Here is a 27682-nt window from a genome sequence, read left to right as displayed (position 1 = left end):
GACAGCAAGGGGTAACCTGCTCCCGCAGTTGCTGGCCAGACCAGACTGAAAACTTTCACCACCACAAATTCTCTTCCAAAACTACAAAGACCCCTCAGACTGGCCACACAGCTCTTGCCAGTGGGACCCCTCATGCACATATGTTTTGTTTGCATAGCTGAGCCCCGACAGTAAGATTTTGGCTCAGAGGCAGCATTTATAACCCCTTCTGCGAGTGCTGGCTTGCTTCGGTGTTGGCACATTAACGCAAGGGCTTGGTGTTACCACCGTGGGGAAAGTGATCCTGGGTTTAGTCAATCAACAGGTCTTGACTGGAGTCTTTTTCTCCTAAGTTGAGCAGCTGCAGAGTGGTAGAGCAGCAGCTAAGGGAAAGCAGAAAACACAGGCTTTGCAGATAAAAGAAAGCCCTCCCCAATGTGTTTTGTCAGATAAATGCTGAAATTTAGAAGGGCTAATCATAAATGGAGAGAGAGGAGGATCATATGGAAATCTCTTCCTGAGGGTCTGAAACTCAAAGCCTGTTTGACTTGGGATTAGGAAGAAGAGTTGCATTTGGTATGTGTTTCGTTTGATAAATGCCTGTTGATGAACTGGTGTGTGTGGCAAGTTTACATAGGTTATTTTTTTGACAGCGTTTTCTTTCTGAGCAGGAGCAGAGCGTGGCTCTCTGAATCTTCTTACAATCCAGCTATTTTTGCTGTTTCTGTTGAATGCATGTTTAGTTTCTAACATAGGGGGTTTTTTTAAAGTGTTTGGCTTTATCCAGCTAATCCTTTTCAGCGAGTCTCCTTTCTTGCTTCTGGAAAATGGATTTGCTCACATTCCCCGCACTCAGCCTCCCTATCTGTTATGTTAGTTCCCTGTGACCGTGTATCATTTGTCTGCTGCACATGAAAGGTTTGCATTGCTTTATTTAAAGACATTTCTGTAATTGGCAATTCATTCCTTTTCATGTGGGTTTTTATAAACACAGCTTTTTTTTCCGGGCTGGCTGAATCAGGCAGCCTGGCTCATTCTCGGCTGCCGGTGCCTGTTATCTGAAGTGGGCTCCGGCAACTGTCATCCAAAAGTGTTAAGTCTCCTAATTCTTTCCCTCTGGAAGAGTTATTGCAGAAACAGAGCTCACCCAAGGCTTGTAGCAGAGCTGTCTGTGGGGTCTGGAGGGCTCTGAAATTTGACTGTAGGAAATAACTGGGCATTTCGTTTCTAACCTTCTCCCCAAGGAGCACTGAGTCTGCTTTGGAAGTGCCAGGGAGAGACATGGATGTCAGCACCACGCTTGTCCATAGATGTTTGGGTGGTTAACCCACCTGGTTGTGCATGTTACCACTTCTTAAGTAACTCTTGCCACTCAAACAGCTCGGGGTAATCTAGGTAAGCTTGCAGCATTTCTATCACTCAGCTCTGATGCAAGTGCATCCAAAAACACAGGAACAGCAATACATAGAATCATAGACCCATAGAATCATTTTGGTTGGAAGAGACCCTCAAGATCACTGAGTCCAACCGTTAACCTAATTCTGGCACTAAACCGTGTCCCTAAGAACCTCATCTATACATCTTTTAAACCCCTCCAGGGATGATGACTCCACTACTGCCCTGGGCAGCCTGTTCCAATGCCCGACAGCCCTTTCAGTGAAGAATTTTTTCCTAATATCCAATTTAAACCTCCCCTGGTGCAACTTGAGGCCATTTCCTCTCATCCTATCACTTTTTACTTGGGAGAAGAGACTGAGACCCCCTCACTCCAAGCTCCTTTCAGGCAGTTCAGAGATCAGAAGGTCTCCCCTCAGCTCCTGTTCTCCAGCTGAACCCCCAGCTCCCTCAGCCGCTCCCGCCACACTTGTGCTCCAGACCCTTCCCCAGCTCCGTTCCCTTCTCCCAACTCGCTCCAGCACCTCAAGGGCTTTCCTGTAGTGAGGGGCCCAAAACTGACCCCAGGATTCGAGGTGCGGCCTCACCAGTGCCTGGTACAGGTATGTACATATATATACAACTGAAATGAATGGGATGCACAGAACATCCCTTTCCAATTTTTTTGCCTTTTGCACTGTCTCTGCTTTGAGCGGGTTAGGAGTCATTCAAGAGCCCAGGACTTGTCTCCAGCGTGCCTGCTGTGCTTCAGCATCTCATCAGGAACCACTCCAGACTGGGAGATGCTGGTAGCTGTGAGCCAACACTGGGCCGGCGAGGTGCCTCGTGGGCTGGTGACTCACTGCCGCCTGGACAGCTGTCACCAGTGTGGCCATCCCAGTGGAGATGTTCAGTTCAGAGCTCATGGATGTCCCTTGCTCCTCAAGACTCAGCCTCCCTGGGGCCAGGCTGAGGAAAGCTGTCCTGGGGAACATACAGCATCTTTTGAGAGCAATAACTCCAGTAATAATAGTTAGGAGGAGAAATAAAATATTCCACTCTCCTCCCAAGATGCTGTTAGAGTTTTTTGCAATATTTTCAGTATCGCTTATTGTCAGGAAATTGCAGCCAGTGGAGGTTTACCCACATTTTCTTGCTGCCTCACTTTTGCATGCCCATAACAAGGGTAGTTACCAGGGCTAGCATAGTGAGCAAAGGTTCCTCTTCAGGAGGTACTGAGGATGGCACCTGCCTGCCATTGGGGAGAAGCTGCCTAATTTTGGATAGACGTTTTGCATAAGGATCACGGCAATATATCCCATCCTCAGAGCGGGATAAACAAGCCCCAGGGTGGGATGATTCTCCCCAGGGAAGCCACAAAAATAGCAGAAAAAATAGGATCCAGCTCTGCTCCACTGCTGAAACTGGGGATCCCTTTAAAAGCACCAGCTCCCGGGCTGATGAAGAAATCCAGCCGCACGGTCCTGACCGTAAATGGAGACGTTTGGGTGCCAGTAGCTGCCCTTGCTGTGCAGGAGAGGCAGCTCAGCTCCCTGCAGCACTGTCAGGCTCTGCTCCAAGAGAGCTTTTAACCATCGCTGCGGAAGGCAGCTGGGCTGGAGGCGAGGAGGAAGGAGCGAGGAAGAGGGTGAGTACGGCCCTGCTGCCCTCCCTTACACCTCTGCAGGAGCAGCACGGTGAATATATCATTGGGGTTGCTTATAGGGCATGTCCTATAGGGCTTGGAGAGCTGGGATGGGCTGGCGATGATGCTCTTGGTGAGTGTTCAAGGGAGGCTCCTACAAGAAAGATGGGGATAGACTTTTTAGCAGATCCTGTTACGATAGGAAAAGGATAATAGTTTTAAACTAAAAGAGGGATGATTCAGACTGAACATAAGGAAGAATTTTTTACACTGAGGGTGGTGAAACACTGGCCCAGGTTGGCCAGAGAGGTGGTGGATGCGCCATCCCTGGAGACATTCAAGGCCATGGACATGGAGACCCTCCAAGGAGATCTGCTGTGCAGCGAAGGGTCAATCTGGTCAAGCAGCTCCAGAGAAAGCAAAGCTGCATCTAGGAAAGGCAAGACTGGAAATTAATGATACACAGCAGGGACAGCTCAGTCCCTCCGGATTTGTTCCTCAGTTGCTTGTGGGTCGGCATAGGCATGGGAGGAGCATCAGCAGAAGATGGGACAGGTGGAGGCAGGGGGCAACAGCTGCTGGGAGCAAAGTGACCCTGGAGAATAAGTCAGGTCAGGGCTGACCTTGCCAATGGCAGAGTTAGTTTTGTGTCTCGAGGAGCTTAACCGGAGGGGGTGATGCTTCCTTGGCATGGTAATGCCACGCATTCCCCTCTTTCTGAGCTGCCTGCTGGTTTCCGAATGGAGCTGAGGGCAGATTTTGTCCTTTTGTGCTCTAAAACCCCTGTAGCTGAACCTTGCATATCTGTCAGGTGCCACATGAGGAGCCTCGGGGAACGGACTCCCACAGCAGAGTTCTTATGTCCTCGTAAGAAAATAAACAAGGAGCGGCAATCATGCTCCTCCATGGAGTGAAATGAGGGTGTGATTTCCGAGGGCCTGCATAATCAATATCCTTATTATCAGCCTTCCAGAATAAATCGCATTTAAACTAATACAGGCTGGGGAGCTATCCATGAGCTGTCAAGAGAGAGATAAGCTGAAGACATATGTTTATTCATACCTCATATGCTGAGAGCTGGATATTCTTTACAGCTGGCCAAATGTGGGTGAAGATATTCAGTATCTTTTTTCAGTTGTTCTGCTAAAATTTGTCAAATACCCTTCATTTTGAACACATATGGAGCTTTTCAAACTTACTGGGGGGGCAGGCTGGTGATAATCCTAGTAAAATGTCTGGTGAAGGGAGAAAACTCTTTCCTTTCTGATGAGTTAACTCCTAAAGTTCTGTAGAGCATCAGCAATTTAAATTGTCCTGGTGATGCCCCACCACGTACACCAGTACAGGAATGGCGCATCCAGCATCTCATGGCTCCATTACAGAGAAAATGTCTCACAATCACTTGGGAGAAATTCAAAAATTCACTATAGTTTCTGCCCGGATCAGCTGCTTTGTGCCTTCAGTGGAGCTTTTGTTCAGGCCTGGGCCAACTTGCGAGTGTGAAATACATCATTGTAGCTCATGAGATGCTATTTCAGCCGTGGACAACGTGGTGTCGCCCAGCTTCGTTTCCCAGGCTGACTGCAAGGCTCAGCCATGGAGCACCACCAAGCACAAAGATGGAAATAAATCAGGTTTAGCAGCAGGATGAGGAAGCTGAAATGCACAGAGTTCCTTCTGCTGTCTGCTGCTGCTCCTTCATGATAGACCAGCCCTTATGTTGGTGCCACATCCCATCCCTCACCTCCAGCCTTGGCTTGCCTGAGCACCTGCCTGATTCGGTCCATGTCTGGCAGTGGTGAGTTTAGAATTATGGAGTCGTAGAACCATAGAATCATAGACTCATAGAACAGTTCAGGTTGGAAGGGACCTTCAAAGGTCATCCAGTCCAACCCCTGCCATGAGCAGGGACATCTTCACCCAGATCAGGTTGCTCAGAGCCCCGTCCAGCCTGGCCTGGGATGTCTCCAGGGATGGGGCATCCACCACCGTTCTGGGCAACCTGATTGATCTCATTTATCTTTAGGCATGTACAGGGTGAGCGTCTGTGCTTGAGCTTGGGCTCTTACAGGCGATGGAGAGAGCAGGGCACTTGTAGGGCATAGATGACCTCATCCTAAAATGGATTGTCTGAAACACATCGTGCCCCTTTCTGTCCTTGACTGCATGAGGAGTTTCTGCAATTATGCCTTGGGGGGGTGTTCATGCTGTGGATGGTTATGTGCGGTCATATCAGTCCTGCTTTAGCTCCAGCTCCCCATTTCACAACCTCCCGGCTGGACAAGGAAACTCAAAGAGTAAATTCAGGTAAGAAAGTGCTAAATGTGGCACAGAAAAAAAGCTGCCTCCTTGAAGGCAATGGAAATGGAAATGGAAATAGAAAATTATTCTTTTACAACATTGTCTGAGGAAGCAATTTTGAAAAATAATGACATATGTACCAGATGATTTCAGGAGATATTGAACAGTCTAGAAGAGAGTAGCTCAAGAAATTATGAGCAAGGCAGCATAGAAGATTTGCTTTCAAGCCAAGGTAAAAAATGTGCATTTCCAAGCCGAGCTAGCATTTCAGGATGGAGCATTTCCCCTTATTGCTGCCATCGAACTGCGCAGTACAAATACTAGGTCGATAGTAAACGAGAGATGCAAGGCTTGATTGTCTGAGCTACATTACTTGGCTTACAGAAAATTGTTTTCTATTCCCTTTTCCTTCAGTGACAAGTGAATGCAGCTTAGATAAAAGATCTCAACTTTCATCCAAAAGGCTTTTCCTTTAGCACAGCACAGTGAGACCCTCAGTCACGAGTGAGGCCCCTGGGCTCAGGCATATTGCACGTAATGACCAAAATGAGTTTTAAGCTCTACCATCTCCCTTGGAAATGGCTTTTTTCCATTTACCTTGCTCCAGGTAACTGCACATGGCACCTGGCCCTGGCTGTGTCTGTCAGCTTAGACCAGTTTGCCTGAAAGATGGGGACAGACTTTTTAACAAGACTTGTTATGATAGGACAAGGGGTGATGGTTTAAAACTAAAGGAGGGGAGATTCAGGTTAGACATGAGGAAGAAATTTTTTACACTGAGGGTGGTGAAACCCTGTCCCAGGTTGCCCAGAGAGGTGGTGGATGAACCATCCCTGGAGACATCCCAGGCCAGGCTGGACGGGGCTCTGAGCAACCTGATCTGGGTGAAGATGTCCCTGCTCATGGCAGGGGTGGCACTGGATGAGCTTTGAAGGTCCCTTCCAACCCAAACTATTCTATGATTCTCTGATGCTATGATTTGGTTGGTTGAAGGCATCCTGCCTGTCCTTGCACAGATGTGGGTTTCAGCATCACACGTGGCAGTGGCACTGAACAAAGCAAAAAGGAGCTGGGTCTGGCACCGTGGTGGTACCAGCAGAGGTTTCTGGTGCTGGTTTGCCTCCATGACTGTGGCATATGAGGGAAATAAGACCCCACGTAGAGGGGGCAGGAGGCTGGGGAAGAGCAGCGTGGGGGTGTGAGGAGACCACACTGCCCTTCCCAAGGGAGACCTGGTGCTCTCTTGTCCTGCCCACCCCACCTCTCCCTCTGCAGTCCCCATCTGTTCCTTCTGCCTTTGCCCAGGAGTGTGTTTTTTAAGCCCAGTCTCTTTGGAAATGACGCGAAATGTTATCATTAAGTGATAGAACAAATCTCCATCCTGTTGCCTTCACTGTATTTCCAGAGTGTGGCTTGTTAGTCCTTTCTGTCTTTATTTCAGGGAAGTGCCTACTCATGAGGAAGCTTTGGGCAATCTGATGTCAAAACGGATTTGTCTCTCTCTTTGGTGGCTTATTTTCCCGAATTTCCCTCCTCCCCCAGGGTTGCACTAGTTTGCTGAGGGCAGCACGCCTGTGAGTTCGGTGCCCGGAGAAGGAGCGAGGCAGCCACAGCGTCCGCAGCGAGCACAGAAAGGCTGCCTGTGGCATTCGTGTCAGCTGCGATACAGGATGTCATCAGAAAAACCATCAGCTTTTCTAATTTTCAGGACAGAGGAGACGGCTCCCGACTTATAATTGGGTCACGCTTTAAAAAAAACTGCATGACCTCATCGTGAGCAATAAGACTTGTGCTCTTCTCCCCTTACATTCCTCTCCCGACCTCTTCCAGAGAAGAAATCCTTTCAGATGAGAGGCTGTTAATACACATAAAATGTCTTTTACTTCCCCATCTATCTATGCTCAGAGACAGCTCATCATCATTATGTTTGAACAAAAACTCTTCTGTTATTACCTTTGCTGGGAAAGTGCCCATATTTGGGGAGGAAGAGGCACAAATCTAAACCCGCCCTGGGAGGAAGCTTTAGTCTGTGGCCTGACTTTGAAGACGATGCTATCTTGGTAGCAGGGCAAACCAGACACTTGGAGGTAGAGTCAAAAAATGTGCCAATTCTGGAAGGTGTTTATCTTTGGGAAAATTGATAGTATAGCCTTGTCTTAGTGATTCATTCCTAATTTTGGAGAGGACTCCGGCTGTGTTGTGCTGCCTGCCTCCTGTATTCCTGTTAGCAGAACAGGAGTAATCCTCCTGTGCAAGCAGGCATCAGGCCAGCGGTGCAGCCTGGTCCCCGTCACATCTGCCCTTGGGAGCTGCCATCCCCTCCACCCCCTGGAATAACACAAGGTGAGCAGTACAGGCATCCCCCTCAAACTCACATGGGCACAGGCACATTTTGGACCACCAGGATCGAAAGGTTGCCAAGCTGCAGAGGTACCTCTGGCTCACTGCTGTGGTGACGGTGGAGGATGGAAAAATAAAGGGGGCTGGAGCAGGAGGTGCAACGGTGACTTAGATGCGACCTGACGAGATCACGAACAGGCCAGCAACTTTCAGCTCATCCCTGCCCTCCTGCTTTGGCAGCCCAGACAGCGGTAGAGACTTCAGCTTGTCAGAGCAGATCTTGTAACGTCTCCAAGTTACACTCGTCTCCTGGAAAATAAATGAATTAAAGAAATTTGCCTTTGCTCTTTTTAAGAATAGAAGTTAAATAAACCAGCCAAGCCATTTACACTTCATCTCCCCTCCTCGCTTTGAAGCCGGGATGAGCATTTCACATGTAGAGTCACTCTGACCCACGCAGCGATGTGGGCAATATTCACGCTTGCCTGGTCTCTCTGGTGTTTATTGAAGGAGATCACATCAGCATCCGCGCATGAGCCCCGCGTAGGAGCCAGGACATTGCACGGGACGAGCCTCCAGCTGCTGAGCAGCTCAAAGGCAAAAACATCGAGGGGTTTAGCTGTAGCATGGGGCTTCTGTTGGTTACTAGGGAGACTGGGTTTTTGATTCATTTAGTTCTCTCTTTTGATGATGCTTCATCAGTAGATGTTTAATGAGAATACCATTCCACTGAGGCTCTGCCTTTATTCCTTCTCCATCGCTATCACTAGTGGGCAGGGGATGAACAAGCCCATTTCTTGAGGTTCAGTTCTGGCTTATCTTCTCTAGTTCTTTGATTTTTCCTGTCTTTTGAGCAACCAGAGAGTTTATACAGATAGGTGATATCTACCAATGTGCTTTAAAGAGGAGGAAGCACCATTCGTGCCCCTGACCTGACCCATCTCAGGACTGGGTACCCGACAGCTCCTCGCTCTGCTGTTTCCCTCTGCCCCTCGCACGGCAGAGCCAAACCGGGACCACAGGTAGCAGCTGGGATAACCCTCAAGCCCAAATGACTCCATTGTCCTTTCTCGCTGCACCCCTGTCCCATTTGCTGGCCTCCTGCTGCCCTTTCTGCAACCACAGCTCCATCTGTACAAATATCTGCGTGCTCCAGCACGGCTTTGGGAGCAGGGGGCGGAAATCTGCCCCTGGCAGGACACAACATTATCCGTGAAAATAAGGACCCCAGAGCCAAATGTTTCCAGAAACTGAGTGGTCATTTTTGTATGTATCCAGGATTTTCTCAAATTATACAGCAAATGTCTCGGAGATACAGAGATGCTGATGGTCAGGCACATTCAGTGTGATTCAGAGCTTGTCACGAGCATTTTGCACAGCTCCAGCTCTCGGGCTTTAGGAAGTCGTTTTAAAGCCGTCCATTCCCTGAGAAACACTATGGAAGCAGATAGCATGAATTATTGTTTATTTTCGCTGTGTGGACAGTTGATCAATGACAGATGTTTCTAATTGCATTAAGCAAGTGGAAATAATGAGAATTAGATAGCAGATTCTCCAGGAATTTACATTTAGATTGAGTTACAATTTGCTATTAAAAAAAGCAAATTCGATGTAGATGCTTTCGTTCTTCAGCAGAAATGGGAGCCGATTATTTTTAATTATTACTTGATTATTTAAAAATGAGTTGTGTTACTGTGCTTAAAAATATTTGACTCAAGGAGATGATTTAATATGTGCGCTTTATGTCTCCCCAAAAAAAAAGATATGGAGCAATGAAATTATTCATCAGTGAACATCTACTCCATCTCCCCTTTAGGGTCATATCAAAAGGCAAATGAAAAACAGGGGCTGCCACAACAGGGCTTGTGCAAAATTTGGCAGACATCGGGATGACGGTGACCGGATCAGGCTCACCCAAACTGTCTGCATCCCTGGCAAATTGAATTAAGTCGCACTGATGGAAGACAAGCCACATGCCCCCACTTAGGCAACACGCTACGCTGAGTTTGGCAGGAATTTGGGGTTGATTATCTCCACGCTGTGTGTTGCATATAGCTGATGTAAAGGCAGGGAGGGCAGAGCAGAGGTGGGTGCCCGGGCTGGAGCGGGGTGGGGGCAGCAAGAGGGGCTCCAACGGGCAAGGGGGAGCAGCATCTGCTGCCTCCAAATGACACATATAAGACAGTTATCTCCCAGTTTGTGGCAAAAGGAAATGGGCTGTGGTTCGAACCACTGGGACTCTCTTGCAGCTTTATTTTATTTTGTTTTATTTTATCTCCTAGATTTCAAGTTCAACTTCAGACACAGAAATGTGTGAGTCTCCTGTCAGCAGAGAGGGGATTTATGTGCAATGCAGATTATTATATGTCTCTGTTAAGCACAGAATCCAAGCTATAATATTTTTTTAACTAACTAACTGGTTCACTTTTTAATTTTTTTTTCCTTTTGCCTAATGAGAGCCTTATCCAGAACTCCTTGAAATCAGAGAGTCTGTCTATCAGCTTCAGTAGGCTTTGGATCAGATTTCAAATCACTGATTCATTATTAATTACACATCTGGGACTCCCTTTTCAAAGAGTTCTTTGTTAAATAAATTCACTTTTAAACATTACAGACTTGGCATTCTTGTGCATTTAATAAAAGTCTGGCAAACCAGCAAAGAGCCATAGGCCAACTTCTCTTCTGGTATTGATGGATGAATCTCTACGGAAGAGCAGTGGTTTACACTAAAAGGATATAACATATCTCTTTGCTCTCATATAACCACTTTCTGTCTGAGACTAAGTCTGTGTTTGAAGCTTTTGCCTTTTTATGATTTCTCCTCACTTTTTCTTAACTTTTCTCTACCAGCAAGAATTTCTTTGTGGATTCAGGCACTGTGGGGTGAAATAGCTTTGCTATCTAGTTTCCTTTCTCTTTGAAGTGATACTTGGATCTTCTTCCCAGGACAAACTGCAGCCACATTTTCAGAGGCTCCTGGAAGAGCAGACAGGCAGGCAAATATTTTCCTGATCCCTGTGGCAAGCAGAATGGAAAATGTCTTTCTAAAGATACATGATCATTCCTGTAGTCCTCAATAACCTAGTTTGAGTACATACATTGAGACATTAAAGTGACTAAGGAGCTGGTCTGGAAGCTCTGGTTACACAAGGGATAATGTTTTGTTGAGGGATATGTAGAAATACAAATTTTCCTATGGAATCCCACTCAACAGGAGGTTAGGTCCTACACGAAAAAGCAGGACATATTATGGTGTGATTTAATGGCACAGGGTATTCCCACTTTGCAGCCAAAGGCCTGGGGATCAGTAATACAGATTTCCTGTGCTGCTTCTACAGGGCAACCTAGACACGTTGGGAAAGGGGAACAGGAAAAATCCTTTCTTCTTCTCCTGATGCCAAATGAGAGTTTAAACCGGCTGAATAGTCCCAGTTAACACCAATGTCCAAGGAGATTGTGGGAATAGATTCAGATGACAGCAACCTGTTTTCCAAAGCTTCCACTTAATCTACAACTATTTACATTATTTGGAAAGGAAAATCAATAGAAACGCAGGTCCCACCATTTAAATAATGAAGCTCCGAGTGTTTGTCAAAGGCTGACATCCACTGAGTCCTTGGCACACTTTCAATACAAGGGATAAAAATCACCACACAGTTGTGGAAGGGACTATGAAGGAACAGAGGATTGTGACACTGGGCCACTCAAAACCCTCAGTAGTCAAAGCTAATTCCCCACTGCAAGTCAGACATCTCACCTGTTTTATCACAGAGAAGGACAAAACCCTTCCTCTGCCCAAACTCATCTTCATCAGTTTTACAGAGTTCACATTAAGCACGATTATTCTCTTCACCCTCACATATGAAGTGCGACTCTTTCCAAAACTGAAGCCCTTCAGCATTAGAAATTATTAAGGCATTTACTCCTTGCAGTAAGAGTAAGTTTTTGGATGGGTCCGCAGCCATCTGGTGGGACAACAAGGAGAGGGAGGCCTGTCATGCAGGCAGTGTGACCTCTGGCCAGTCAGCAGAGATGCCTTCAGTTCCCCAAGGGCCATCAAGATCTCCAGAATCATTTTCTGGAACCCTTTATGCTTCCAGCAGCAGCATCTGCGAGCAGCATGAGAAGGCTCCGACCTCCAGGCTGACCCAGCTCATAAGATTTCGACTCTGTCACTTGAATAAATGGATTCAGAACAGTCTCCTGATTTCACTGCCTGCAGACCTGCTTTAGGATGTGCTTCTGCCCATCTTTTCCACCGGGTTTGAGGAAAGCAAGAACAGATATAGTTAATTAGTCACTTCAATCTCACTTTCATGCATCGTGCAGCAAGGACGTGTCTGGGTGAGACACCGAAAGAGGCTTTCTGGACCTGGGAGGGAGGTTTGACCCTTCCTCGGGGAAGAAGAAGAGTTCCAGCATCCCTCAAGGGCAGGCAGCTGCTATTCTGTCCATGAGGGAAGCGTGGTCTCAACACCAGCCACGGTGGATGACATTGGTCCCTAGATCTGCTCACAGAGAGATGTGTTTGGACTTGAGACACTGCGGGCGAGTCCTTACACAAAGGGAGAGCGTTAGCTTCAGTCTAAGGTTTGGGTTGATGTCACACCAAGCCATCTTTCCATTCCCTGCAGTGCTGAGCAAGGTTTTTGATATTTTGAGGGACAAAGAGCTGTGCTGTCCTTGGGCTAAAGCTGACTGTGCATTTTGGCAGCATATCTCATACCTCCAGGTGGTTCAGCTCATGGCTCCCTGTGCTGTGCCACTGCATGGCTCACTTGGTGTGCTCTTGGCTCCTCTGCAGGGTTCCTGAGCAGAAAATGCCCCAAATCCCCCCTCTGGGGCACCGAGCCTGTAGGCAGACACATGACATTTCAGTTCAGAAACTAAACCACTTCTGGAAGTCAGTCCCAGTCCCAAACTGGTGGGAAAAGACCACTAGGACCAGTTACAAACCTTGTCCTTGACCTTCATTCTGCAAAGAGATGAGGCAGACAAGGATTCCCTCTACCTGAAACAAAAGCTCATGGGGAAAGAAGTGGACACGAGCATTTCTGGCCATTGCCCCTTCCTCCAGGCTTGAAAGCACTCCTGCCTTCAAGCATGGGAATTGGTGGAGCTGGCATCAGCATCCCTCCCTAGATCCCTTTCTTCAGCTGATCTGGTATACTCATCTTCCCCTTCCCACGCAACATTTTGCCAGCTGCAGGCCAAGGATCACCCTGTTCAGAAACCAGGCTGTCTTTGTTTGCTTTCTACCCCTCCTGCTCAGAAAAATCTTCCCCAATTCTCCATGAAGTCTCCAAGCTTCTCCTTCCACAGTCCATTACATTTATTGACTAATTCCACTATCGCCGCAGTACACGGGTCATCACCCACATTTGTATGTGTTTACATTTTCCAATTATTTCCTTAGTAGCTGTTTATCACTAACAGTTTTTGCCCTGCCTGAGTTCTCTTCTAATCACTCCATCTTATTTCTTCTTTATTCTTTCTCCGTGGAAAAAAAAATATTTTGTTGTTGTTGTTTTTTAATAAAAGACACTCATTACCTCAGCCGGTCATTCATTTCACCCTCCTCCTTTTTAATGGGCCTGGTTTATCACCAGTACTTCTTTTTACAAATATCAGGGGAAATAAGCCTTTCTTACCCCCTCCAATAATTCCTATGGTGAGCAGGTATTATTTTGATTTCTTTTCTTTCAAGCTGTGGCAAATTATCAGTACTCTCCATTGCCTCCTCCTTTATTTACAGGGGTCACTGTGTGACAATGGTGAGTGCGCGGTCAGGAAACGAAGCCCAGCATCCTCGTCCCCTTCTCATCCACCTTCAAAGTGCCTTCAAGGGCATTAGGAGCAGAGGTGTTTGGAGGGAGGGGTGGTAGGACCCGTTTGGGCTGCAGATAGTCCTGACGTGCACCAGGACAATCCACGTGCTTCAGCCACGTTAAGTTTTAGCATTTCCTGTGTTTGTTAGTTCAGAGAATCATTTAGGTTGGAAAAGACCTTTAAGATCATCGAGTCCAACCTTTAACCTAACACTGCTAAGTCCACCCCTAAACCATGTCCCTAAGAACCTCATCTATGCGCCTTTTAAACACCTCCAGGAATGGTGACTCAACCACTTCCCTGGGCAGCCTGTTCCAATGCTTGACAACACTTTCCGCGAAGAAATTTTTCCTAATATCCCATCTATCACAGGACAAATAAGGGAACATCCAGAAGTGGAGGCAGGACTTGCCTGTGCCCAGGGTTTCTCCATTGCAACTCGATCTGCTCCTTGAACTGCCCTGTCCGTGTACCCCTTCTGTTGACATGGGTGACTGTTGGATGTGGTGCTTGACATGAGCTGAAGGCAGGAGGAGTTTCTATTCTTTTGTAGATGACAAGTTGTTGACTTTCTCTATTCCCTGTGAAATAACCATGGTTTTATCACAAGCCTAATCCTTGATTATATTCAGCACCTTCTGCTAACTCAAGAAGCAAGGACTCCCTTGGGGTGCTCACCAAGAGTGGAGAGGACCCTCTCTCTTGCAGGACAAGGTGTGTTAGACTCTGCCCCATGGCCCAGGTCCCAGACATCACTCTGGTGAACTTGGGGGCCACACTCATGCACAGGAGATTAGAGGTCAGACTATCAGTAGGGATGTAAGTGGAGTAGCGCTGATTTACTGTGCCTTGGGAGCCGGACCTATGCAATGCATCGTTCTTTTATTTGGCTTCAAGGTTAAAGCAGTTTGCTTAACTATCCCATTTCTTGAGGTCTCTGACCACTCAGCTCCCCACAGTGTCTGAGCTTTGCCACCGGGCATTAAGCAATGTAACCAACATCTGGCAAGTGAGGCTCAGCATCCCTCTCCTGACCTTCCCAGGGGAAGAACTGTCCATCTGATGTGTAGTATTTTCATTGCATGCTTTACACTTGCGTGTGTTAAGCCAGAAGCTTCAAGACATTGTGGTATGTTCTCAATATAGCAACTGTACATGTACAGATAATTAAACTGATGAGAGCATCCAGGAAGAACAATATGCTTCAACTCCAAGCTCTTTAGGGGAGGGAGTATATAATATTGCTGTATTTGTGGAGAATCTAAAAGTAGAATCAAGTCTCTTGACTACACTCTAGACATAAGGGTGGATAAAGATGAAGAGGCACAAAAGCCTCTGCACCCATTATGGATCTGAAGGCATCCCCCTTCCCCTGTCTCTGCACATGAGGATGTAGCTCTCATTAAGTTTAATTAGTTTCTCTGCACTTACAAATGGTGTGCAGCATAAAACAGGAAGATTGAATTCTATGCATTGGACCTAGCACTATTGTCTATTTTATTTACTTTAATGGCCATTAGATTTGCTAAAATCTGAACTAGCTTATCATGATTCATAAGATGGTCGTGTAGGTTTTGTAATTTTTTTTTATAAATGATTTTAATGTGTTTAGAAAATATGCTACAAAAATAAGCATTCACTTAGCTTATTAAACATGTTTAGCAATGGAGAAGTGACTTTGAGTCAAGATGGAAATAAACATCCTTATTCAGGAGAGATTTTTAAAAAGCAAACAGAACATAAGAATGCAGCTGAGCTAGTATGTCTTGGGAAATTATTTTTCCTTTTCCACATCAGCAATAAGAGATCAGGAGCATTTCCAAGCACCAATTTCTGTAGGCCGGATGAAGGGAGATGGACATTTCTACAGTTGATTTGAAACTGGATGAACTAGAGTGCTTCAGAGGTTTACAGTCGAAAAGATAAATGGATTGTGTGAGCTGTCCAATTTCATTATGTGCCCTAGCCAAACTCTTTCTTTAACGTTTGATAGAATTATGATCAAATATTTCAAAATAAAAATGCTGACCTCTGTAGGAATTGTTTTTGACCTTGTCAAGGTAGCTTTAATGCTTAAAAAGAATACCAACAATCTCTCAGTGATATAAAACTTCAACAGATGCTACCAAATCAAAATATATATAGAAGGCAGCTGGTTATTCACACTGGTTGAGCTCTTATCAAACTCTGTTGTCAGCTGAGTGTGAAATGGATTCCTGCCACAGAAAGTTGGCTCTGAAGCTCGCTCAATGTTCAAAGTTCGATTTGCCACATGTGATACAGTCAGATGATTTAAAACACAATTGACTTTCTTGCAGCAGTTGACTACCCTTTTTCAAAATTATACAGATCTCCAGAAACTGAAAGGCGAGTACACACAATGACCCAAAATTCTTTAAGCCAATCATTTACAATACAGATTATCTGCATAAATTTGTCATGTTGGAAGTGCTTTCTTAAACTAGGCCATATAACTTTCAACCCAGCATGCTGCAAAAAATGCCATGTCTGTGTCTTTTTTCCTTTGCATTAAGACAAGGGTCTGAACCAAAGCCCTGTACACAAACCCTCTTAACTCCGCAATGTGCAATTTGCATCTTGAGCTGCTTCAGTTTGTGTTAATTTAGCACCAGTCTCCAGTTGGAGAGCTTCACCTAACCTGGTCTCTGTATCCATCATTGCTGTATGCTACATGCCAAGGTGAAAAATCCTCTGTGGACTCCAGTCCTGTGGTAAAAGCATGAGATACGCTTAGTCCCACTAATATCTTGGCTTGCTTAAATTGATTATAGATAAGTGCAATTAAATCCAAAATTCAGGTGGCGTCTTTGTTAGTATCTCTTTGTGTTGCAAAAAGAGACTTTTTGGGCTCTTTGCAAGGATGAGGGAAAGAAGAGTTACCTGGCTACCTGGGCTTCTTCCAGGCCACTCAAAGGTATCAGGGTGTAGGAGCTAAAATAACAGTCAAGCAGAAAACCTGTAACCCAAGTAACAAAGTCAGCTGTGTTACGTCGATGTAACTCAGAAGGTCATCAGGTCCCGGCTCCACAATGGGAAGCGAGTCTAGAGCAGGATTCCTTCCCCTCACCTGAGACAAGTTAGAAGGAAGAGACAACAGCTTGAGTTTCTCTTGCATTTGGGGAATCCACATCTAGGGACTGAACACAAACCAGGTCACAGCTCTGGTGCTTGGCCAGGTTGCAGTGCCTTTCACTATAGGACCAAACCCGGGGTAGGGGACAAAGTCTCGTGCTTTGCCCATTGGATTAAGACAGCATCACGTGGGGCTGGTGGGCTGTGGCTGTGGCAGGTGACAGGCAGAAAGGATGGGACATGCCACACACATCTGAGCTGTGTCTTGTCTCGCTACAGAACCTGCTACCACGTGAGCTAATTCTTCTGGTTTAGGAATACGTGACATCTGGGTTTCTTTACCTGATTGTGACTGCTGATGGGAAATGTGGGACCGTCCTTTCTCTGACTTGGCTTGTAGGGGAGGAAAATCAATAATTTTGTCTGTACCTGAAAGGAGGGTGTGGCATGGAGGATGCTGGTCTCTTGTCCTGAGTAACAAGCAATTGGATGAGATGAAATAGCCTCAAGTTGCACCAGGAGAGGTTTAGACTGGATATTAGGAAACAATTGTTCATGGAAAGGGCTGTCAGGCATTGCAACAGGCTGCCCAGGGAAGTAGTGGAGTCACCATCCCTGGAGGTGTTTAAAAAACATATAGATAAGGTTCCTAGGCTTAGTTATTAGGGTGAGGTTTAGGTTTAGAGGTTGACTTGGCAGTGTTAGGTTAACAGTTGGACTTGATGATCTTAAAGGTCTTTTCCAACCAAAGCGATTCTAAGAAACAAGTCAGAATTTGCTCACTGGCCCATGGGCTCTGCTGGCATCCAGCTGGCTAAATTCTCTTCTCCTTGAATGAGGTGGATGGATCCATACTGGCATCTAGAAGTGGTTCCTGACCCAAACTATGCCCCAGATGGTGCTCGGGCATTGTTTGGGAGAACATTAGCTGGCACAGGCCAGCACTGTGCAAATGGTGCTGCAGTCTGGAGATGAGCAATTAGGTGAACTGGGAGATGCTGAAGTCACTATGACCTTGAAAATAGTGGTTTGCTTTGAAGCACAGATGGTTCTGTTCTTCTGCTTATGTGAAGCCAATGGTCTTCAAAGAGGGCAAAGTCCTCCTGCATGTGAGTGTCTTCCTTCTGTGCTGCTGACCTGTTGTCCACACTCATCTCAGTTATACATGGAAATCCCACAGATGTTTCATCCAGGAGGTGGGAAGTTGTTGAATAGATCATTAATAGGTTCAAGACATTGAGAATTATTTGAAGGGCTAGTGAATCTAGCCATCATAGCTGGGTATGTTTTTTTCTGCTCTATGGGAACTGAATTTGTTTGAAAGTCAGTTGTTCAGTAGGTACTTTTTTCATACCGGTCTTTCCGAGTTTGTGCCTCATAAATTAGCTCCAAATTCCCTGAAAGCTCAAAAAACCCTCTGTCAAAACTGTCAAATTTGGGATGGATTTTCATCAAAGCCATATTAATCCACAGAATGCAGTTCTTGATAATACTATAAAACCTCCCGTGAAGTTCAGAGTAGTCTCCTGAAAACATAGTATTTGCTAGAGTAAACACATAGCAGAGCCAGCAGCCAGCCAGCCTTGTCTTCAGGAGTGTCTTGTAAAGGACAAAACAGATTTGATGTTGTGTTAGGTTTTGGGAGAAACCCAATGAAAGATAATAGAGGAAGGATCTGTTTCCTCCAACCGTCCAGAAACAAACCTAGAAAGTTTAAATAAAGAATAATAAAAGTTGCATGCACAAATTGACTTGGGGCAACCTTTTAACTTGCTTCAGTGATGTTTTCATGGCTGATTAGTTGAGCTGGATGTGACCTTGGCAATGTTACAAAAGCAATTTTTACATCAGTCAGCATAAGGAATTCCACACTTTCTATCTCATCCCTCCTAAAAAGATGCCTGCTTGCCCTTGAAATCTGGGTTTGCTTCTGTGGTTGGCCAGATCTCACTTGGTTCATGCTCCTGAGCACTGTTCAGTTGGAAGGGACCTGCAGGTGGCTGCATATGAGGTTACCCTGTACAACCTCCTTTACTGCCCAGAAAGATTACTCAGGGAAAATGTCAGGATTTTGACCACTTGTCATTGATTCTCGGGCCTCTGGAAATCCTGTGCGAAGAGCAGCTTGTGCAAGAGACAGTGGACCTGGCACAGATGCTTCATCATAGAATTATAGAATCATAGAATTGTTTGGGTTGGAAGGGACCTTCAAAGCTCATCCAGTGCCACCCCTGCCATGAGCAGGGACATCTTCACCCAGATCATGTTGCTCAGAGCCCCGTCCAGCCTGGTCTGGGATGTCTCCAGGGATGGGGCATCCACCACCTCTCTGGGCAACCTGGGACAGTCATGTGCATCCAGCCAGCATGTCCAGCGCAGAGATGCAGACTCCTGAGAGATCCCTGGCAGAAATACCTCACAGCGTGCCATTCCTGCTGGTACCCCAAGCACCAGCAGCACCCCAGGACATCAGTTTGAATGCCAGGTACAGCATCCTCTCCCTCTCTCCAGCTCTGCAGGAGACAGCGATGTACATTGCCACATGAGGTCACCATAGAATCACAGAATCATAGAATACCAGGTTGGGAGGGACCATAAGGATTATCTGGTCCAACCTTTCTTGGCAAAAGTAGAGTCTAGACAAGATGGCCCAGCAGCCTGTCCAGATGAATCTTAAAAATATGCAGTGTTGGAGAGTCGACCCCTTTCTTGGAGAGACTATTCCAATGGCTGATGGTTCTCATGCGAAAAACTTCCCTCTTGTGTCCAATCAGAATCTCCCCAGGACTAATTTGTACCCGTTACCCCTCATATTTTCCATGTGACTCCTTGTATAAAGGGAGTCTCCAGCTTCTATGTAGCCACCCTTGAAATACTGGAACATGGCGATGAGGTCTCCCCTAAGCCTTCTTTACTCAAGACTGAACAAGTTCTCTCAGCCTTTCCTCATGCAGCAGCTTCCCAGTTCTTTGATAATCTTTGTGGACCCTCTCCAGCCTGTTCAAAAATTTTTTGTATAGTGGGGACCAAAACTGAACACACTATTCCAGGTGGGGCCTGAGAAGCTCTAAGTAGAGTGGGATAATGACTTCTTCATCTCTGCTGGTGATGCTCTTGTTGATGCAGCCCAGCATCCTGTCGCCCTTCTTTGCTTACAGCAGTGTTCTAATTCTAAGCAGCCACCAATTCTCCTTGTGCTTCAGGTCTGTGGATGAAAAAACATGTGTACACAAAGTGGGGGCCAGCCACAAAACTCATCTTATCCTTCGTTCATCCTCAGCAACTCTTAGCTCTATGTGGAGATATGAGCTGCTCCCAGCAGAGACAGAGAGGAGGTGGAGCAGTCAGAGGGCTGACGGGGGAAAGACGGAAAAACTGAGGCTTTTGTTATGCATGAAAGGTCTGAGCATGGAGCAGCGAAGACGGGCAGATTTCCCGTCCCAGCACCAGTAGCAGCCAGCTGGTCCTTTTGGATGCAGTCACCTGAAAACGCTGTTGGAGTCACAGGACGACACAGAAGACAACAGAGATGAATGGGGTCACTGGGCAGCGAGGCAGACCCCATCTGAATGGAAGAAGCATGCAGCTGCCTCTGTGTCGGGCAAGAAGGGGAGGAGGGATGCTACAGACCCAAAAGTGTTTTTTTCCTCACACCAACTGCTTCTCATTTTGGCTTTGACATGAATTTGCCATGCAGACTTGGCCAGCTCATGCTGTCTACGTCCTCTGACTACAAAAATGTTTAAGCAGATTCACATCGCTAATATGTAGGGGAATTAGCAAGTGTCAGCAATGGCTTCTGACTTAAGATATGGAGTGTCAGGTATTAGCTGAACCTAGAAATGAAGCTATCTGTGAATATTTCTGAAGCAACTTGTCAGTAGGGTGTTTCTAATCCTTTTAGCAAACAGATCTTTTTTGAAACTTGGGAATTTTTTTTGTCTTTGTCTCTCTGACCCTAATAAATCTTAATTCCCACTACTCGTGGGTGTTGACTTACCAAGAAAAACATCAATGGCACTCTGTTGCCACCCTCCACGTTCCCGAGATGGCTGCTGGAGGCGAGTTGTCTCATTTCCCCATGTAAATGAAGAAAAGAGATTTTTAGAGCCAACCGCTGATGCTGGGAAAGAGATGCCGCATGTGCCAGCACGAGCAATGCTCCCACCGCCGGTGCCCGACACTGGCGGAGTTCAGCTGTTTCGTGATAAAAAATAAGGCGTTCTCTCTCCAGGCATCTTGCATTTCAATGAATAATTTTTCACCCAACTACATCGCAGCCTGCTTTGATTATGTGCACTCCATATAATGACAACGTAACGCGGAGTTGAGGAATGGTGGATCAATCCCATAAGGGGAATTGCAGCCCCAAGCCTTCAGCATGAGCAGCTTTGTACGGTGCTATCGTGCTGTATTTGGACAAGACAATAACTGAAAGGACCATTATTTGGTATTTTTATAACATTACTATGGAGTGACTTTGGATTTTTCTTTTTCTCGAAGCACGTAAAATGAGTTAAACAACAGGATGACAGAGGTGTTGGCAGAGCTGGTTTGACAAGAAAAGAATTGCGAGTGAGTGACAGCTGAATGGCCCCTGGATGAGAGATTTTGGTGTTTCATGCACAGGGAAGCAGAGGCGGGAGGGAGTTACGGTCTGTAACTATCACGGGGTAATGTACTGCCTAATGCACGATGCTGGCCTTCAGCAGATAAGGCTGCTGGCCACTGAATAACCAACGCCTCGAGGCACAGAGCAGGAATACAAAGCATCTATATGGGCATTTTTACTGCCCTTATCGCCATGGTGTTGGAGAATAGCTTTGTGGTTGGTTTTAGCAGATGTTCTAATTCAGCTAGGGCACCTGGAGCTTGCTTCATTAGCAAATGATAATAGTTGGTGAAGGGGAAGAATTGTGCTTGAATCACCATTTTGCACTTTTATTTCCTCCTGATTACACTGCCCAAGGCTCAAGATGGGTGAGAGCCGCTGCCAGCTGATGGAGAAGCGTTGTACCCTGCCTAGTGGTACCACATTGGGCACAGCCAAGGCAGGAATTACTCCATATTCATACAAATTGCTCCCTTTTCCACCTCAGCTCTCCTGCTGATGGACTGGCCACACCGCACACATTCCGCAGCCTACATTTCAACTCAAGCCACCAAAGAGATGTTTTTCAAACATTCAGCCTTTGAATGTTTAGCAAAATTGGACCAAGTCAGCAAGACTCAAGAGGATGGTTTGAACTAGACACACTTCATGGTCCATCCTGCAGAAACCAAACCTGCTTGGAGACTCACTGGACAGCACCTGCTATGTCTGATCTCATAAATAACAGAGTTTGGGTCTCGCTGGCTGGGCTGGCAGCCACATGGCTTGTGTCAGGAATAGTGTGGCCAGCAGGACCTGGGCAGTGATCGTCCCCCTGTACTGGCCACTGGTGAGGCTGCACCATGAATCCTGGGGTCAGTTTTGGGCCCGTCCTGACAAGAAAGACCTTGACGTGCTGGAGTGAATTCAGAGAAGGGAACGGAGCTGGGGAACGGTCTGGAGCACAAGTGTGATGGGAGCGGCTGAGGGACCTGGGGAGTTCAGCTGGAGAACAGGAGCTGAGGGGAGACCTTCTGATCTCTGAACTGCCTGAGAGGAGCTTGGAGCCAGGGGGTCCCAGTCTCTTCTCCCAAGTAACAAGTGATAGGACAAGAGGAAAAAGCCTCAAGTTGCACCAGGGGAGGTTCAGATTGGATATTAGAAAAAATTTCTTCTTGGAAAGGGTTGTCAGGCATTGGAACAGGCTGCCCAGGGCAGTGGTGGAGTCACCATCCCTGGAGGGGTTTAAAAGGCACGTAGATGAGGTTCTTAGGAACATAGTTTAGTGGTGGACTTGGCAGTGTTAGGTTAATGGTTGGACTCAGTGATCTTAAAGGTATTTTCCAACCAAAATGATCCTATGATTCTATGGCACAGCCTGACTTGTGTTCCTAGGATTACACTCCCTCTCTCCCCCAGACAGAGAGACCATCCTCGGGACTGTGTCTGGCCTGGACTACGCTCTGGTGGCTTTGGCTTGGAGGGTAACAATGGACCAGCCTGTGTCAGCACTCACTCACAGTTAAATAGCAGCGATCTGAGTCCTGGAGCCTGTGTCTGACCACAGCTGGGTTCCAGCACAAAATCAGTGCAGGCTGAGCACCAGCGCTGCAAACAGTCTTTAGCACTGCAGCACTTGGCGTATCAGTGTCTCATCTCTATATTCTCGTCATATATCTCGCTGCAAGTCCCTCCAGCAAGGAGACGGTGGATGGTAGCGGTCTTTTTAATCTAATGAAACAAGGCATTACTAAGTGTGATCTAGTTACCTGATTCCCACAGTTCAGCGTGTCTCTGTGCTGGATGGATTTGGGTGGTTCCTGTCTGTCCATATGTTGAAACTGTGCAATTCCCAGAAACCCTCTGCCACGGAAAATTAAGGAAAAGCTATGAAATGGGGGAGGGGAAATAGAAAGGCTTGCTTGACAGTTAATAAAACAATAAAATATACTTTGTGTGTGCCCGCGTTTCTAGGGACACACCAGCAGCTGCTAATACCGTGTCATCTGTTTTTTATTCATGGCCCTGCTGGACTGTGGATAGATAATGTCTCTCTATAACTCACTCATTTCTGAGTGTAAAGGGAAGCTGTCACTGAGAAAACATGCTTCTCTGCCAAAAGTGGGCAGCTTGTCTTTCCACTGGGGAAACACATGACTCTGGAGTTCCTCAGGCTGCTCAAAACCCAGTAACATTGTCTTTTAATTATGTTGAATATTTAATACTGGAATGCTTGTGTTTCTGCTGTATTTTCCATGATGACTGGCAGAATGATCTGCTAAAGCTACAGAAAAATCCTTGCACTTATCTGATTTTGCTAGTTGAGATAGGCAGATATTTACTCGATGACAGGCAGGTGTGGGACTCAATGATCTTAAAGGTCTTTTCCAATCAAAATGATTCTATGATTCTGTATTGGAAGGTCAGCACTGGGTATTCATCCAGATACTTATGGTGAACTGCAAACCATAAACTTCTGGCCCTGAACACTGGAGTACTCTCTACTCATTTTTTTTCTGATCTTGCAGTTCCCTCACTGAATGGAAGGACAACAAGGTCACATACAATAAGCAGCATAGCAATGTTTGATATCTTGTTAAGCAGTCCTTATTGACTCAAATTCATCAATACTTCATTTTAAGCACCAAACAATTACTAAATACATACTCTAAATGTTATCCAAATGCTCAGTACTTTACTGAATTACAGCTCAGTTTTCATTCCAGGGACTGACACAAACCGAATGTACTACTAGAGGGAGACATTCCTTTGCAAGACTCAGCCGTGGTTATCTCTGGTCAATACAAAGCAATTACAATGGAGTTTTGTGGAAAGTGTTGTGTTTGCAAGTCCAGAGAGCCCAGGCTGCAAAGTGCTGCCTGTCCTAGGCTGGGATTAGGGAGTACAGGTAGGACTCCAGAGCTGGGAAAGCACCAGACTCACTGCCGTGCAGAAAAGTCTCAGGGACAGCGTCTGGCTATGAAATGGCTGGTGTGTGTGCCTAAAATTCCACTATACAGAAGCAAGAGTCCCTTAGCCTTTCGTCATGGCAGGGGGAGAGCCTCCCCAAACGCAGGATCTTCCCTCCCAGGGACATGGCTGGGACCAGCACTGGGGCCCCACTGATTTCTCTAGTGAAAATAACCGTTGATTTACAGTGCATTGTTCTTCACGTGCACTTTTGCAAGGAGGGTCCTGCAGCAGGAGGGAGCAGCAGGGGAAGCTCAGGCTGAATCACATTGCTCTGACAACCCAGCCCCACCAGCAAAGCACGCTCAGCCCTCGCTGCTCCAGCTGAGGGATTTTTTTGGGGCATACCCTGCCCCGAGCTCGGGCCATCCAGCTGCAGCTTGGACATCCTCCCCCAGGCTGCTTTTTTCTGACGCGGGTTACGTAGAAGATGCCAGCAAGGTATGGGTAGGAGGAGATGAAGGGCAGCAGATGCAGACAGGTCCCAGCCGCTGCCCGGGCAGCTCACAGGGCACCACAGTCCAACTCTGCAGCACTGAGGACACAGTTTGGTTTCTGGTTTGAATGCCACTTATTATTCCTGAGGGATTCACAATCTATCTTGCTGACCATCCCACTATACTGGATGTAGAAGATCCTGGGCGCACTTTGTATTGATTTCCCAGCTCTCAGAGACCAGTTCCCATCTTCTTTAACGTGTCTGTGACAGAATTTTTATTAATGCAAAATGAATAACCTTCTGGAAAATGAAGTCCAGAAATTAATAATGAATTAAAACAACTTGCCACAGGCATCGTTAATGAGCTCTTTGTCTGCACGGCTCACATGAAAGGAGGTCATTGCTCAGCCGTTCCCATCGCGAACGCCAAGCAGATTAACCGTTAACATTGAGCGCGTGGGTCTCTCCCGAGACAGCGGGACGGGCTTTAGCTCAGCTTGTGCCTGGCAGGGTTTCCCTGCTATACACATTTGTCTTGAGGAGTCTTTGCTACCTGGAGAAGGCATCTTCCTCCTCCCCCCTCCAAAGACTCAGGTTGCCCATCTGTGTTGTGAGGACACGGGACTCATCTCACTGGAAAGGACAATAACCTTGCAGAGCTTAAGAGGAGAGCAGAAAGTAATCTTGGAGAGGACTAGCAGGGCTTAACTCCACCACCATAAGCCTCTTCAGGGACACTGGCCCAGTAACTAACCTGGCACCGCTCCAGTGCTGGGTCTGCATCTATTGTTCTTTTCATTTATCTCGCAAGGCAACGGGTGATCCTGCCTTATCTGCTGCTACAGGCTTTGTAGGAGGCCCCAGACAAGGGCAGTGGGGATCATGTTCCTGCCAAGCCCCGGGGGCAGAAGGGGGGCTATGCTGGCAGAGGAGCAGCCATCACTGGGCAGTAGAGAAGGGAAGGTTGTCACACCATACCGACCACCTTGCCGTGGCTTTTTCAGCAGCCAGGTCTCACTCAGCAGAGATAAGGAGGCAACATGTTGCATTTACCCATCTCTCTGGGGAGGGTGGCTGAAGGCAGGTGCTTTCAGATCCTGCTCCTCACTGGATGCCTGGGCTGGATGAAGCGGTGTGGGGGTGAGGGAGGCTGGACATCGCTGCTCCATGATGTGGCTGGAGATCAGAAGGCGATTTCACCCCTTGTCCAGCACCCCTTGTGACCGTGCTGGCTGGCTGGAGCTGAGGGACCCATCACTTCCCCATGGGCAGTTTGTTTCACATCAGCCATTTATTGCTCTGTTCTGCTTTCTTGCAAAATACAAAAGCTCAACCTATCCCCTCCAAGTGCTTCTCCCAGGCTTGGGAAAATGCCACTGTGTTTGAGGCATGCTTTTTTGCCCCCCTTCCCCACCCTTGCCCTCTCAGGTGGGACATCCAGCAAGGCTGGCCGATGGCTTGCTTCCTTGCTTGGCAGCACAACTGCCCATTTATCAAAATAACTGAGTCACCCCAGAGCACCAGGAGCCAGGCAGTGCCAGCCACAGAGCGCCGTGCCAGCAATGCACACTGTCATGGGGATGCACAGGTTCACCTCCACCAACTGCTCCACCAGTGGCCTTGGCCATGGAGGGGTCAGTCCTGCCCTCTCCTCCACCATCGCTGGCCATGCAGTCCCACCCCTGAGCTGGGAAGAAATCCCTTTCTGGTGCGAAGAGTTTGGCCTGATCAGGAGAGAAAGGGGCAGGGAGGCTTGGGCAGGGATGGGGGAAAAGCAACACTTAAGATCTCAGACTGCACATTGGTTGGAAGAGACCCTCAAGATCACCAAGTCCAACTATAATCTAAATCTAGCACTAAACCATACCCCTAAGAACCTTGTCTATGCACCTTTTAAAGCCCTCCAGGGATGGTGACTCCACCACTTCCCTGGGCAGCCTGTTCCACTGCTTCACAACCCTTTCCAAGAAGAATTTTTTCCTAATATCCAATCTGAACTTTCCCTGGCATAACTTGAGGCCATTTCCTCTTGTCCTGTCACTTGCTACTTGGAAGAAGAGACCAACATCCTCCGTGCTACAACCTCCTTTCAGGTAGTTGTAGACAGATAGGAACAAAACCCTCTTCCTGTCTCTCCTTCACAAGTTTGTGTTCATTTTTCTGCCGTTAAGCTGAAAACTCAACCAACGCCACCAGTAAGTACAAGCACAGAGCCTTTGTATCTCTGAAGTCACATGGTGGTCTTACTACCTCTTCATCACAGTACCTGGGTACCTCATAAGCCAGACTGTAGCTTGTCCTTAAAATGCTCCGGCAAAGGGAGTTTTATCTTACAGCAGACAGGGATGCTGGGAATGTCCATCCCACCCAGCACAATACCAGGAGAGAAGTATCTGAGGAGTCACCAAAGAGACTGGTGGAGTTGGTGTGCTCTTGGCTTGGGTCCCTGAAGGGACTCAAAGGGACAAAGGACATGACCATGGCCCCACATCTGGTTTACTCACCCATCTGGGAGCTAGTTCAGGAGTCTGTGAAAGGCAATGCAGCACGTAGTGTAGACATAGTAGATACTCCAACGGTTGTGCCTGAGAAGTCTGATTTCGGAGTTAAAATGAAGCTTGTTGCATCCCACCTATTTGTTACTTGCCAGGCTGTTCTTCCCACACAGCAACTTAACTTGTATTTGGAGGCTGCTTTCAGCTAGTGCTGCATTTAGGCACAGCTATTGCTTCTTTCTTCACTGGCATGACCTAGAAACCACCTTTATGTTGGGTGCACAGACAAGGAGCAGTATGGATGTCGCTGGTAATTGCACTGGGATGTAGCAGGCAAACAGCATAATGTTCACGCGAATGCCAGGGAAGAACTTCAGGCTTGGATCAGCTGTGTCAGTACTAGGACGGTGCTGGGCTTAAGGACATCTTTAGAGAGAGATTGAGAGTCTTATGAATTTATTTGGGAGTTAAGTACAAATAAGGGGTTTTTTTTCAACACAAGCTGTGTTTGTATTTACAGGACAGGGCAGTCAAGTAGAACAGCAGGGCTCTCAGGTCCCCACCACCCATTTTCTGCACAGCATCATCATTTCATCTCCATTTAACAACAGGTTCATGTCCAGGGT

The 27682-nt window shown here is 46.9% G+C and overlaps 1 protein-coding gene across 2 annotated transcripts in view; it reads left to right on the top strand.

Moving 5' to 3' along the window:
* FRMD4A (FERM domain containing 4A) overlaps nt 1-27682 on the top strand; it is a 231693-nt gene that overhangs the window by 94524 nt on the left and 109487 nt on the right. The window lies entirely within an intron of this gene.

The sequence above is a fragment of the Caloenas nicobarica genome, chromosome 1 (assembly GCF_036013445.1).
Source record: "Caloenas nicobarica isolate bCalNic1 chromosome 1, bCalNic1.hap1, whole genome shotgun sequence".
In the NCBI taxonomy this organism is placed as follows: Eukaryota; Metazoa; Chordata; class Aves; order Columbiformes; family Columbidae; genus Caloenas; species Caloenas nicobarica.
Note: the sequence above shows the minus strand (reverse complement) of the source record. Positions and strands in the feature narration are given on the sequence as shown.